Source organism: Ornithorhynchus anatinus, chromosome 2 (assembly GCF_004115215.2).
Source record: "Ornithorhynchus anatinus isolate Pmale09 chromosome 2, mOrnAna1.pri.v4, whole genome shotgun sequence".
In the NCBI taxonomy this organism is placed as follows: Eukaryota; Metazoa; Chordata; class Mammalia; order Monotremata; family Ornithorhynchidae; genus Ornithorhynchus; species Ornithorhynchus anatinus.
Window position 1 is genome coordinate 156,453,659 of NC_041729.1, and position 14,130 is coordinate 156,467,788.

A 14,130-nucleotide genomic window follows, 5' to 3' on the forward strand; every position below is an offset into this window, starting at 1 on the left:
GCGTTCAATAAATATGATTGAATGAATGAACAAGTGCTCACCTGCTCGAGATGGTTTCTGTGCAAATTCCAACCTTGTCACTGAGCTCTCCTCCGTTAGGAGATAATTAACACAGCTCGTTCACGCAGGACGCATTCTTGGCCGCTGGTGAGCCCATCGGTTATGGTCTGGAATCTATGCTCCTGGCAACATGTAGCTCCATTTAGCTTGAGGTGGCTCTGCCGCTGACTTGGACGACCCTCTCTCTAATCCCCTCCGGTAATACTTCAAACACGGGTATCAATAGGCACTTCCAAGATTTCATCTCCCAGTGGATTATTTCCAAGTCCCAAATCAGGAATGAGACGATGCATCTTTTATATGGATTCCAAAGAGGATTTGATTTTGCTTAGCATTATGACACAAAGGGAATGATCTCAGCCACGTGAAACAAACTGGATAATTTGTGTTGGTTGAGCAAATGTATAATGTTTTCTGGACAATCATAATTTATTAGTTTTAATTATCATCATTGTTAGTGTCATTAATGATAACAATGATGCAGTGTCATCACATGGGACTTTATTATAAAATATTTTAGAGTATCAGTAATGCCCTCAAGAGATTCTTTTGGATTAGGTGAAAAGGAGTTAATTTTTCCCATGGTCTCACGCCAAAATTTAGTCCACGACTTTGTTTATTAAGGATAAGACAAGTCCAAAAGTGAACTATAGAAACTTAATAAATGTCGAATGTAGACAGCAGGAGTGCAAACTCCTGCGTTAGGAAATTCATTCGTTCATTCACTCATTTGTATTTATTCAGTGTTTACTGCGTGCAGAGCACTGTACCAAGTACTTGGGAAAGTACAATACAACAATAAACAGACATATCCCTACCACCAAGAGCTTACAGTCTAGAGGGGGAGACAGACATTAATATTAACCAAAAAATTACAGATTCGTATGTAAGTGCTGTGGGGCTACGAGGGGGAATGAATGAAGGGAGTAAGTCAGGGAAACACAGAAGGGAGTGTGAGGAGAGGAAAGGAGAGCTTCACCAGGGAAGGCATCTTGGAGGAAATGTGCTTTCAGTAAGGCTTTGAAGGGGGGCAGAGTAATTTGTCAGATTGAAGGAGGGAGGCAGGATGTAGGTGAGGGGTCAGAGGCAAGATAAACGAGATAGAGGCACAGAGAGAAGGTTTGTGACCTCGGGCAAGACACTTCACTGCTCCGGGCCTCAGCTTTCTCCACTGTAACTGGGGATTCACTACCTGTCCTCCTTCCTCCTTTTTTCTTTTTTTATGGTATTTGCTAAGGGCTTACTATGTACCAGTCAATCAATTGTATTTATGAATGCTTACTGTATGCCGAGCATTCATTCATTCAATCGTATTTATTGAGCGCTTACTGTGTATAGAACACTGTACTAAGCTCTTGGGAGAGTCAAGTATAATAGGGATGATAGACATGTTATCTGCCCATGATGAGATTAGACTGTAGTAAGCCCATCAATGGGCAGGGATTGTCTCTGTTGCCCAATTGTACATGAAAAGTGCTTAGTACAGTGCTCTGCACATAGTAAACGCTCAATAAATACTACTGAATGAATGAGGTCTGAACATAAGCTAATCGGATTGGACACAGTCCGTGTACCACATGGAGCTTTCAGTGTTAGTCCTCATTCTACAGATGGAAGTGACTGAGGTCCAGAGAAGTGAAGTGACTTGCCCAAGGTCAGATGGCAGACAAATAGTAGAGCTGGGATTAGAACCCAGATCTTTCAGACTCCCAGGCCCATGTTCAACCCACTAGGCCATCCTGCTTCCCACTTGACTATGAGTCGCATGTGGGGCAGGGACTGTACCCGAGCTGATTAACTCATAAACACCTTAGCGCTTAGAGCAGTTTGACACATAATAAAATAATAATAATAACGTTGGTATTTGTTAAGCGCTTACTATGTGCAGAGCACTGTTCTAAGCACTGGGGTAGATACAGGGCAATCAGGTTGTCCCACGTAGGGCTCACAGTCTTCATCCCCCATTTTACAGACATAGTAAGTGCTTAACAGATACCATAAAAAACAAAACAGAGCTAGAGAAGGGACCGTCTGAGAAAATGAAAGCCCCGGTTTTCATAGATGATTTTTGTGCAGATGCTTACATTATTATTTGAAGATGATACTTTATTTTTCAGTGCTAAAAATAGAAAATGTCATCTCAATTTCAGCACAGCATGGAAATCAGGGTTGGTGGTGAATATATATTTTAATAAATAACTCCACTCCTTCTAAGACACTTACCTTTTTCAGCAGAGAACTGGTTTCTGCATTCAGAATGCCATGTCACCGGGTGGTGGGTGGGAGGGGTGAATCACATTCATTCATTCATTCAATCGTATTTATTGAGCGCTTACTGTGTGCAGAGCACTGTACTAAGTGCTTGGGAAAGCACAATACAGCAATAAAGAGAGACAATCCCTGCTCACAACGAGCTCACGGTCTACATGCGGGGAGACAGACATCAATACAAGCAAACAGACATCAATATAAATAAATAAAATGATGGATCCGTGCATAAGTGCCGTGGGGCCGGGAGGTGGAAGGAGAAAAGGGAGCAAGTCAGGGAGACATGGAAGGGAGTGGGAGATGAGGAAAAGTGAGGCTTATTCTGGGAAGGCCTCTTGGAGGAGATGTGCCTTCAGTAAGGCTTTGAAGGTGGGGGGAGAGTAATTTTCTGGCAGATTTGAAGAGGGAGGGTGTACCAAGCCAGAGGTAGGAGGTGAGCCAGGGGTTGGCGGCGAGACAGGTGAGATGGAGGCACAGTGAGAAGGTTAGCACCAGAGGATTCATTCATTCATTCAATAGTATTTATTGAGCGCTTACTATGTGCAGAGCACTGTACTAAGCGCTTGGGATGAACAAGTCGGCAACAGATAGAGACAGTCCCTGCCGTTTGACGGGCTTACGGTCTAATCGGGGGAGACGGACAGACGAGAACGATGGCGATAAACAGAGTCGAGGGGAAGAACATCTCGTAAAAACCGATGGCGACTAAATAGAATCGAGGCGATGTACAATTCATTAACAAAATAAATAGGGTAACGAAAATATATACAGTCGACCGGACGAGTACGGTGCTGTGAGGATGGGAAGGGAGAGGTGGAGGAGCAGAGGGAAAAGGGGAAAATGAGGGTTTAGCTGCGGAGAGGTAAAGGGGGGATGGCAGAGGGAGTAGAGGGAGAAGAGGAGCTCAGTCTGGGAACGCCTCTCGGAGGAGGTGAGTTTTAAGTAAGGTTTTGAAGAGGGAAAGAGAATCAGTTTGGAGGAGGTGAGGAGGGAGGGCGTTCCGGGACCGCGGGAGGACGCGACCCGGGGGTCGACGGCGGGACGGGCGAGACCGAGGGACGGCGAGGAGGTGGGCGGCGGAGGAGCGGAGCGTGCGGGGTGGGCGGTGGAAAGAGAGAAGGGAGGAGAGGTAGGAAGGGGCAAAGTGACGGAGAGCCTCGAAGCCTAGAGTGAGGAGTATTTGTTTGGAGCAGAGGTCGATAGACAACCACTGGAGGTGTTTAAGAAGGGGAGTGACATGCCCAGATTGTTTCTGCGGGAAGATGAGCCGCGAAGTATGTGGACTGTATTGTAGAAGGAGAGAAAACAGGTGAGAAAGGAGCTGAGAAGCAGCGTGGCTCAGTGGAAAGAGCCCGGGCTTGGGAGTCAGAGGTCGTGGGTTCTAATCCCGGCTCTGTCACTTATCAGCTGCGTGACTTTGGGCAAGTCACTTCACTTCTCTGTGCCTCAGTTACCTCATCTGTAAAATGGGGGTGAAGACTGTGAGCCCCATGTGGGACAACCTAATTACCTTGTATCTACCCAGTGCTTAGAACAGTGCTTGGCACATAGTAAGCGCTTAACAAATACCAGATACCAAAATAAAGGAGGGGGGAAGATGATGGAGAGCTTTAAAGTCAATGGTGCGGAGTTTTTGTTTGATACGGAGGAGGATAGGCGATTGGAGATTTTTGAGAAGGGGCGTGACATGCCCAGAGCGTTTCTGTGGAAAGACAATCCAGGCAGCAGAGGGAAGTATGGACTGGAGTAGGCAGAGGCGGGAGGTTGGGACTCAGAAAGGAGGCTGATGCAGTAATCCAGTCAGGATAAAATGAGCGACTGTACAAACGTGGTAGCGGTTTGGATGGAGAGGAAAGGGCGGACCACTAACCCACAGGCCTGGATCACCCGCACTCTCCGCCACCTTCGCTCGTATGCTCGAACCGCTGAACGCTGCTGGCGGAAATCTAAACATCAGGCCAGACTTGTCCGTCTCAAGTTTGTCCTTTCTTGCCTTAACTCTGCCCTCTCCTCTGCCCGGCCAAACCATTTCCCTCCCCTTATTGACACCCAAGTCCATCTCCCTCGCCACTTGTTCCGGACATTAAACGCCCTCCTCAGGCCCCCTGTCCCCCTGCCTCTCCCATCCCTCTCCCCCAACCATCCGGCCATCTACTTTACTAAGAAAATTCACACCATCAGGTCTGAGCTGCCCCAAATCACCCCTCCCACTCCTCAATCCCTCTTTTTCCCGGCCCCCCTCTTCAACTTTCCCATTCTTCCCGGCAGTATCTCCAGAAGAGATCTCCTGCCTCCTCTCAATTGAAAAATTCTGTTTTCCACCTCCTGCTCGCTCATCAATCCCCACAGCAGAAGCGTGAGTCAAGTCTCTCAAGCCATACAGTGCATGACCGAGCAGAAATCTAAAATGCGACAATAATGTATATTAAAATGTCTCTCCCATGAATTTAGTACAATGTTCCGTACGTCGTAATCGATGGCATTTCTTGAGCGTGTACTGAATGAAGCCTTGTACTAAGAACTTAGAAGAGTACTCCATTAGGAAAAGTAGCATGGTAAGGTGTATGAAGCACAGGCCTGGGAGTCAGAGGGTCATGAGTTCTAATTCTGACTCCACACGTGTCTGCCGTATGACCTTAGCCGAGCCACTTCACCTCTCCGTGCCTCAGTTACCTCATCTGTAGAATGGGGAATGAGACTGTGAGCCCTGTGCAGGACAGGGAATGTAACCAACCTGATTTGCTTATATCCACCCCAGTGCTTACCACAGTGCCTGGCACATAGTAAGTGCTTTATTATTATTATTATTCAATAGACACAATGCCTGTCCAAAAGGATCCTATGGTCTAACTGGGGAGACAGGCAATGAAATAAATTACAGATAGGGAATACAACAGACTCGAAGAATACGTACATAGAGAAGCAGCGTGACCTGGTGGCAAGAACCCAGGCTTGGGAGTCAGAGGTCCGGGGTTCTAATCCCGGCTCTGCCACTTGTCAGCTGTGTGACTTTGGGCAAGTCACTTCACTTCTCTGTGCCTCAGTTTCCTCATCTGTAAAATGGGGATTAAGACTGTGAGCCCCACGTTGGGCAACCTGATTACCTTATCTACCCCAGTGCTTAGAACAGCGCTTGGCAGATAGTAAGCACTTAACAAATGTCTTGGCTATTATTGTTTTTATAAGTACTTTGGGAGTGAGGGAGGGGTGAGTGCCCACCCCTAAGTGGACTTAGAAATAGGAAACAGTTTTCTAAGCTAGCCCCTCTCCTCCTGTTTAGAAAGGTTATCGTCATAATATATCCGGGCCTAGTCTCTTTCCTTTCTGTGGCCTCTGCACGTGTCCATTTTTTAATAGTGTTTTTAAGCACTTACTCTGTGGCAGGCATTGTACTGAGCACTGAGGTACATACATGACATCTAGTTGGACATAGTCCATGTCCAACACGAGGCTCACGGCTTTAATCCCCATGCTACAGATGAGGTAACTGAGACAATCATAATAATAATAATGTTGGTATTTGTTAAGCGCTTACTATGTGCAGAGCACTGTTCTAAGCGCTGGGTTAGACATAGGGGAATCAGGTTGTCCCACGTGGGGCTCACAGTCTTTATCCCCATTTTACAGATGAGGGAACTGAGGCATGGAGAAGTTAAGTGACTTGCCCACAGTCACACAGCCTGACAAGTGGCAGAGCCGGGATTCGAACCCATGACCTCTGACTCCAAAGCCCGGGCTCTTTTCACTGAGCCACGCTGCTTCTAAGAAAAGTTAAGTGACTTGCCCAAGGTCGCAGAGCAGACAAGTGGTGGAGCCAAGATAAGAATTTATGTCTTCTGACTCCCAGGTCCACGCTCTTTCCAGTAGACCACGCTGTACATGGCACCGGCTATATACAGTCTGACCTTAATATGTGTTTCCTATGACTCCATAGGCTTACACGTCCGTTCCACAATCGTGTCACATCATAGTGACATTCTTTCTCTTGTATGCAGACGATTCTTCTCCAAGTGAATTCATTTCATAGGTATTGGAGCGGTACGATTACACGATGGAAATGGAACGAAGCTGGTGTGTGGATACGAAACCTACCTCTAACATTCTCAGCTATCAAAGCAACCAGAAGGGCAGCTCTTGCTCCAGAACTTATGCATCAAGCAATTAGAATTGTTCCTTAGTAATCACTGTGGTATTTGTTGAACATATATTTTGGGCCAAGCACTATACTGAGGTCTGAGGATGATACAAGAGAAGATCAGCCCTGTGTGGGCAGGGATTTTCTCTCTTTATTGCTGAATTGTACTTTTCAAGCGCTTAGTACAGAGTGCTCTACACAGTAAGTGCTCAGTAAATATGACTGAATGAATGAATCAGGCATAGTCCCCGCCCCACAAGAGGCTCACAGTCTATGAGAGAAGGAGAACAAATATTTTATCCCCATTTGCATATGGGAAAACTGAAGCTCAGAGAAGTGAGGTGACTTGGCCCAAGGTCACACAGTAGACAAGTGGTGGAGCTGGGATTAGAACTCAGGTCCTCTGACTCCAAGGCCTACGCTCTTTCCATTAGGCCATGTTGTTTCTTCAGAAAGATGGCAGCAACTTTTAAATCAACACAACCTGTCCTAAGGCGATTTCGCCAGCTTGGAAAAACATTTACTGACTTTTACCTTTCCTATCCATGCCCTCTCGGGATTCTCTATTTGAAGTTAATGTCACACTGCCCGTGATTGATTTCCTGGAAGCCGGCCGATGAAACAGTCTAGTGCGCTCCATTTTGAGGAACGGCGATGAAAACCAACACTTCCCTCATTAATAAAGCCATAAGACATAGAACAAAGAGACTGGATCTTAAATTTGACTCAGCTCAGATAAATTATGATGATAACTTTTCTAAACAGGAGGCGAGGAGGTAGCTCAGAAACCTGTTCTGTGTGGGAGGAGAGATGGGTCATCTTGATTTAATTGGCTGAAAGATTGAAATGGTTGCATAAAATTAGCCCTGTGGGGCTAATTCTGCTGCCAAAGTATTGCAGATTTACACTAGAAATCGCTAAACATCCAGAAGGCAATTACTAGGCTGGGTTCAAGTAAAGAAGGAATTAAATGGAGACTCTCGATTGGCAGATCCAACCAACGGGACCTGCTCCCAAAAAGCAATCCAAGAGAGGTTCCTGGGCCATGTCCAGTGACCCTTGTTTATTGAATGCAAATTAAATAATTATGCATGTAGCAAACTATATCGGTAACATTTCTCACTGTATCGAAATGCACTGGAAAATAGATCTTAGAGGAATCACATTCCATCAGGTAGCCTGCCAAGTGGCTAAAGGTGTGCGAACACCACTAATTTCACTTAAAATTAAAAAAGGAATACGAAAGATACATATGATTCAACATAACAGGGCCATCCTAACGACATTACATTCATCATCGACTAGTTTAATGACGAAAGGCCCGGGACAACAATCAGCGAGACAGTGGATAGGGTAATAGAGGTGAGAACAATATTAGTTATTTGGTGATTTTTTTTTTAAATGCTGTCATGGTACAAGTCAACCTGAAAGCATCAGTGTGAAGTGCCCTGCTGTGAAAATCTGAAAAATAGTAATGAGAACATAAGAAATGTCATTATAATGGGTCAGACCGATGTTTCGTCTTGTCAGGTATTTGTTCTGTCTCTGACAGTGCCAACAACGAGAGAGTCCGTGTTGGTTGCCCTCTCTGACAGCCAGAAATACATCACTGTCACGTATTCATATATCATCTCAACTGTATTTTGTCGTTCTCATTAATTCCCACTTACTTAGACTCTGGGGTCCTGATTCCCAACCAGTGTTTTTTTAGCCCAGGAAAAGCTGCTGCCACATCCATGTTGAGAAGAAAAAAAAAGGGGTCAATGAATTTAATCTCCTCAAAACGAGATTGTTTTTCTCTTCAACAAGACTAAACTCAGACCTAGAAAGAGTCTTGAACCTTGAATGTCCCAACATAAGATCGTTTTACCATTTAAGCAATTCAAACTGACACTGGCTCCAGTCAGATTCACCTAGCAGCTAAATTCTCCAAAGCCTAATTTTTGTTTTAACTGTATTTTTCAAGTGCTTTCTATGACCCAGGTACTGTGTTAAGCACTGGGGTAGAGACAGGCTAATCAGGTTGGACACAGTCCCTGTCCCACATGGGACTCACAGTCTTAATCCCCATTTTACAGATGAGGGAACTGTGGCACAGAGAAGTTAAGTGCCTTGCCCAAGGTCACTCAGCAGACATGTGGCAGAGCTGGGATTAGAACCCAGGTCTTCTGACTCACAAACCTTTCCACTAGACCATACTTCTTCTCGTAACTTAAATCATATCTCTTTCAGAAAGCCTTCTCTGACTTATGTCTCATCTCCCCAACTTATTTTCCCCCCTACTGCATCACCTATGCATTTCACTCAGTGGTATTTATTGAGTGCTTACTGTGTGCAAAGCCCTGTACTAAGCACTTGGGAGAGTACAGTATCACAACAAATATTCACATACCTGCCCACGACGGTCTCACAGCCTAGAGGGGTAGAAAGATATTTATATAAACGAATAAATTACAGATATATATACAGATATATGCATACGTGCTTTGGGATGGAAGGGAGGATGAACGAAGGAGCGAGTAAGAGCGGCACAGAAGGGAGTGGGAGAAGAGGAGAGGAGGGCTTAGGGAAGGCTTCTTGGAAGAGATGGGCCTTCAATAAGGTTTTGAAGTGGGAGAGAGCAATTATTTGTCTGATATAAAGAGGGGGGAGTTCCAGGCCAGAGGCAAGATGTAAGCGAGAGGTCGGCGAAGAGACAGATGAAATTGAGGTACCGTGAGAAGATTAGAGGAACGAAGTGTGCGGGCTGGGTTGCAGTAGGAGAGTAGCCAAGTGAGGTAAGAGGGGACACGGTGATTAAGTGTTTTAAAGCCAACGGTGAGGAGTTTTTGTTTGCCGTGGAGGTGAATGGGCCACCACTGGAGTTTCTTGAGGAAACTCCTATCCTCACCCGTTAAACACTGGAACACTCGCCCCATCCTTTCAGTAGGCTGCCTAACTTACTTCCCCTACTTGTCATCTATTTTAACGTCTGAATCCTACCCTAGATGGCAAGCTCCTAGAAGGCCGGGATCACGTCTCTTTAGTCTAGTGTACTCTCCCAAGTGCTTAGTGCGGTGTTTTGCACAGGGTAAGCATTCAGTCGGTGATCTACTGGGTAGGATTTGGCTCTTTCAGTGCTGTGGCCTGGGTTCGATTCCCAGTCAGCGAAATACACTTCAGAGAAGCAGCGTGGCCTAGTGGAAAAGAGCACGGACCTGGGAGTCAGAAGGACCTGGGTTCTAATTCTGAAAGCACCACTTGTCTATGTGACCTTGGGCATATCACTTCTCTTCTGGGAGCTTCAGTTACCTCATTTATAAAATGGGGACTGAGACTGTGAGACCCATGTGGGACAGGGACCGTATCCAACCAGATTTGCTCTTAATCACCCCAGGGCTTAGAAAAGTGCCTTGGCACATAGTAAGCACTTAATAAATACCACAATTATCAGTATTATTACCATCATAGCAGTAATATTTTATTCATCACTCTTTATACTTAATGTCGGAAAGAATACCCAGAGGGAAGTTAGACACAGTTCCAGTCCTTTTCCCTCAGGTTTTCCGGGATCTGAAAATGAGAAGCGGGAAAGGGGAGGTAAAAGAAAAAATTGAGGTCAAATAAAGGCAAAAACAAAGATCAGTTGGGTACTGTGACTACAGGAGCAGAACATTTGGCTTCTCACAGGTCAGACATGACCGATCCTGCGTTGAACTATGTAGAGATGCTTGTTTTCAGAAAAATTTCCCCTATTTCTAATATTTCATTCTATTCAAAACATGAGGTGAACATCCATTCTAGTGAAACTGAATATTGAACCAGTGCTTACTGTGTTTGAGAACTGGGCTGAGTGCTTGGAAGAGTACACTACAGACAACCTCAGAAGGTTTCAGCTATCATCACACCCAGAGTCTAGGTTTCATACCACTAAATTTCACCTCAATACTCTGCTTGATATGGAGACGGATGGGCAGTTTATTCTGTGAATCTGGGACTTGTGGGATGGAATAAAGAGAATTAGGGACTGTAGACAAATGTGTTTAAAAAGCATCAGCATATAACACATTAAATAATTTGTAAAATAAAAATTCAAGTACACATTTTGCCATCGGGAATGATGAATTTCAGCTTTACTTTGTTATCCTTATGCTTGATGGCCACACCAGCTCCTTCAAAACAAAATTAAAAGTACTTTTAGGAATGTCAGAGCAACAATACGGGTTTCTGTGAACTAGAATTGCATTATCAAATATGATAACATTGCAAAAATACTTGTTTAAAGTACAAACATGCAAATAGTTCCAATTAGTTCTCTGAGGAATACTATTTATGCAAATTAGAAGATGAATCAGAAAAATATAAATGACTAGATTTTCAAAATTCAATTTAACCTGTTACTTTGGGATAGCTTATGAAACGTTTCATTTATTAGTAGAAGCACAGAGGATAATCATGTTATGCTGCTGGAAAACTTTTAAGATTTTGTACTACTCCCTAGAGAAAGAAATTAAAGATTATTTTTCTTTTTTCAAATATCCAGAATGAATTGGAATTGGAAACTGTTTTGAACCCTGAAATGGAATGTCAAATTAAAACCCTGAATGACTCGTTTTTCATATTTTGAGGTGATCATGATAGAAAGAATAACACTGATTTTTCAGCTACATCGTCAAGAGAATTAATTTTCATAAAATACTATACTTGCCTTTCTGACAATCATAACTTAGAGCGCAATTTGACAATTCAGTGTCCTTTGACTCCATCCAATGCTAAATCAGTTCCAGTGTCTGTCTTGTGTCTCACATTTCTGAGACTCTCCCTTGAGCCTTTTTCTCTAGTAGCCTATCTCTAGATAGTCTTCCACCTGCAGCTCTATAGACATCTCTTTCCTGGCCTCTAATTCAGGTCATTTCAATCATATTTACTGAGAGCTTACTGTGTGCAAAACACTGTATTAAGCACGGGGGAGAGTACAATATAATAACTCATTGTGGGCAGGGAATCCATCTATTATATGGTTATTCTGTACCCTTCCAAGAGCTTAGTACAATGCTCTACGCATGGCAAGTGCTCAATAAATATGATCGATGACCTCTCTCCAGCTTTCCACCTGTCAATTCTAACTCTCCTCTCAAAATAGTTTCATCCATTAGGGTTATAATAATGGCATTTATGCAATCTTTCACTCAATTGCATTTATTGAGTGTTTATTGTGTGCAGAGCCTTACATTAAGCACTTGGGAGACTACGAAATAACAGCAGACACTTTCCCTGAGCAAAGTAGCTTACAGTCTAGAGGGGAAGACAGGCAATAGTGTAAATAAATAGATAGATGATAGATAGATAGATAGATAGATAAATGAACAAATAAATAATGAACAAATAAACAAACAATAAATATTAAATAAATGAACAAGTAAGTGATAAATAAATAAATATGAAAAAATAAATTATGAATGAATAAATAAATAAATAAATAGATAGATAAATAAATAGATAAATAAATAAATAAATAAATGACAGATACATATATAAGTGCTGTGGGGTTGGGTATGGGGATGAATAAAGGGAGCACGTCCGGGCAACGCCGAAGGGAGTGGGAGAAGACAAAGGAGGGCTTAGGCAGGGAAGGCCTCGTGGAGGAGACGGGCCTTAAATAAGGCTTTGAAGGGAGGGCGAATAAATATTTGTCTGTCGGATTTGAGGAGGGAGGGCATTCCAGGCCAGAGGCAGGGTGTGGGCGAGGGGGTCGGTGGCAGGATAGATGATATCGTGGCACAGTGAGAAAATTAGCATCAGAGGAGCACAGTGTGTGGGCTGGATCGTAGTAGGAGAGTAGAGAGGTGAGGAAGATGATTGAGTGCTTTGAAGTCAATGGTGAGGAGTTTTTGTTCAATGCGGAGGTGAACCGGCAACCACTGGAGGTTTTTGAGGAGTGAGGAAACATGTCATGAACACTTTTTTTTAGAAAAATGACAGCAAAGCTGGTCAATATATTCTCTGTGCACGAGCAGCTCTCATCTAGAGAAGGAATCTCTTTTCAACTCATAGATTTCTTTCAGTCCCCAGTCACATGCTAATTCCCAGGACTGATACAAAATGCTCTCTTCAAGCTTCATGGTTCATGAAAATAACAATACTTAGCATAGAGGTGAAAGTGAGTGGCATTAAAACTAGAGTTCCGTGAACCATTCCCGTTGTTTGTGAAATTATCCCTCGTGGAAAGAGGACATCCGTGAAGAAATTCTACACATTAAGTAGATCTTTGGAAGCAAGTGCCCTTGCAGTATTTGGTACTCACCGCTCCCCACCTCCTTCCCAGCCCCACAGTACTTACGAACATAGCCAGCGTGGCTCAGTGGAAAGGGCCCGGGCTTGGGAGTCAGAGGTCATGGGTTCGAATCCCGGCTCTGCCGCTTGCCAGCTGTGCGAATTTGGGCAAATCGCTTAACTTCTCTATGCCTCAGTTCCCTCATCTGTAAAATAGGGATTACGACTGTGAGCCCCACGTGGGACAACCTGATCACCTTGTATCCCCCAGCGCTTAGAACAGTGCTTGGCACATAGTAAGCGCTTAACAAATACCAACATTTTTTAATTTTTACAGTGGTGATTTATTTATTTATATAGATGTCGGTCTCCTTCTTTAGCTTGTAAGTTTGTTGTGGATGGGGAACATGTCTGCTAACTCTTTTGTATTCTTCCAAACACTTAGTCCAGTGTTCTGCACATAGTAAGCACTCAGTAAATACCATTGATTGGTTGAGTAACAGTAACAGAAGCGCAAGCCCTCAGATTATATCTGAAACCAGATTCGCAGTAATAAGTAAAACAGGAAGGGAGGAATATTCATTAGTCCAAATACATTTATTCAAAGAAATGGTGTAGTGGATAGAGCACAGGCGTAGGAGTCACAAGTCCATGGGTTCTAATCCCAGCTCTGCCACTTGTCTGCTGCGTGACCCTGGGCAAGTCACTTCACTTCTCTGGGCCTCGGTTACCTCATCTGTAAAATGGAGATTGAGACTGTGAGCCCCTCATGGGACAGGGACTGTGTCCAACTCGATCTGCTTGTGTCCACCCTGGTGTTTAATACAGTGCCGGGCACATAGTAAACGTTTAACAAATATCATAATTACAGAGAAGCAGCTTGGCTTAGTGGAAATAACACAGGCTTGGGAGTCAGAAGTCATGGGTTCTAATCCCGGCTCCGCCACTCGTCAGCTATGTGACTCTGGGCAAGTCACCAAACTTCTCTGTGCCTCGGTTACCTCCTCTGTGAAATGGGGATTAAGACTGTGAACTCCACATGGGACAACCTGATAACCTCTTATCTACCCCAAAGCTTAGGACAGTGCTTGGCACATAATAAGCGCTTAATAAATACCATCATTATTATTATAGAAATATTCTCAACATGGTATGATTATGAAGACAAGCCCGTTTTAAAGTGTTTTGAGCAGTTTAAGAGAAAAAAAATCGATCAACGGATTATATTTCTTGAGTGTTTACTATGTTGCCGAGCACTATACTAAGTGTTATGAGTCAGAGGTCATGGGTTCGAATCCTAACTCTGCCACTTGTCAGCTGTGTGACTGTGGGCAAGTCACTTAACTTTTCTGTGTCTCAGTTCCCGCATCTGTAAAATGGGGATGAAGACTGTGAGCCTCATGTGGGACAACCTG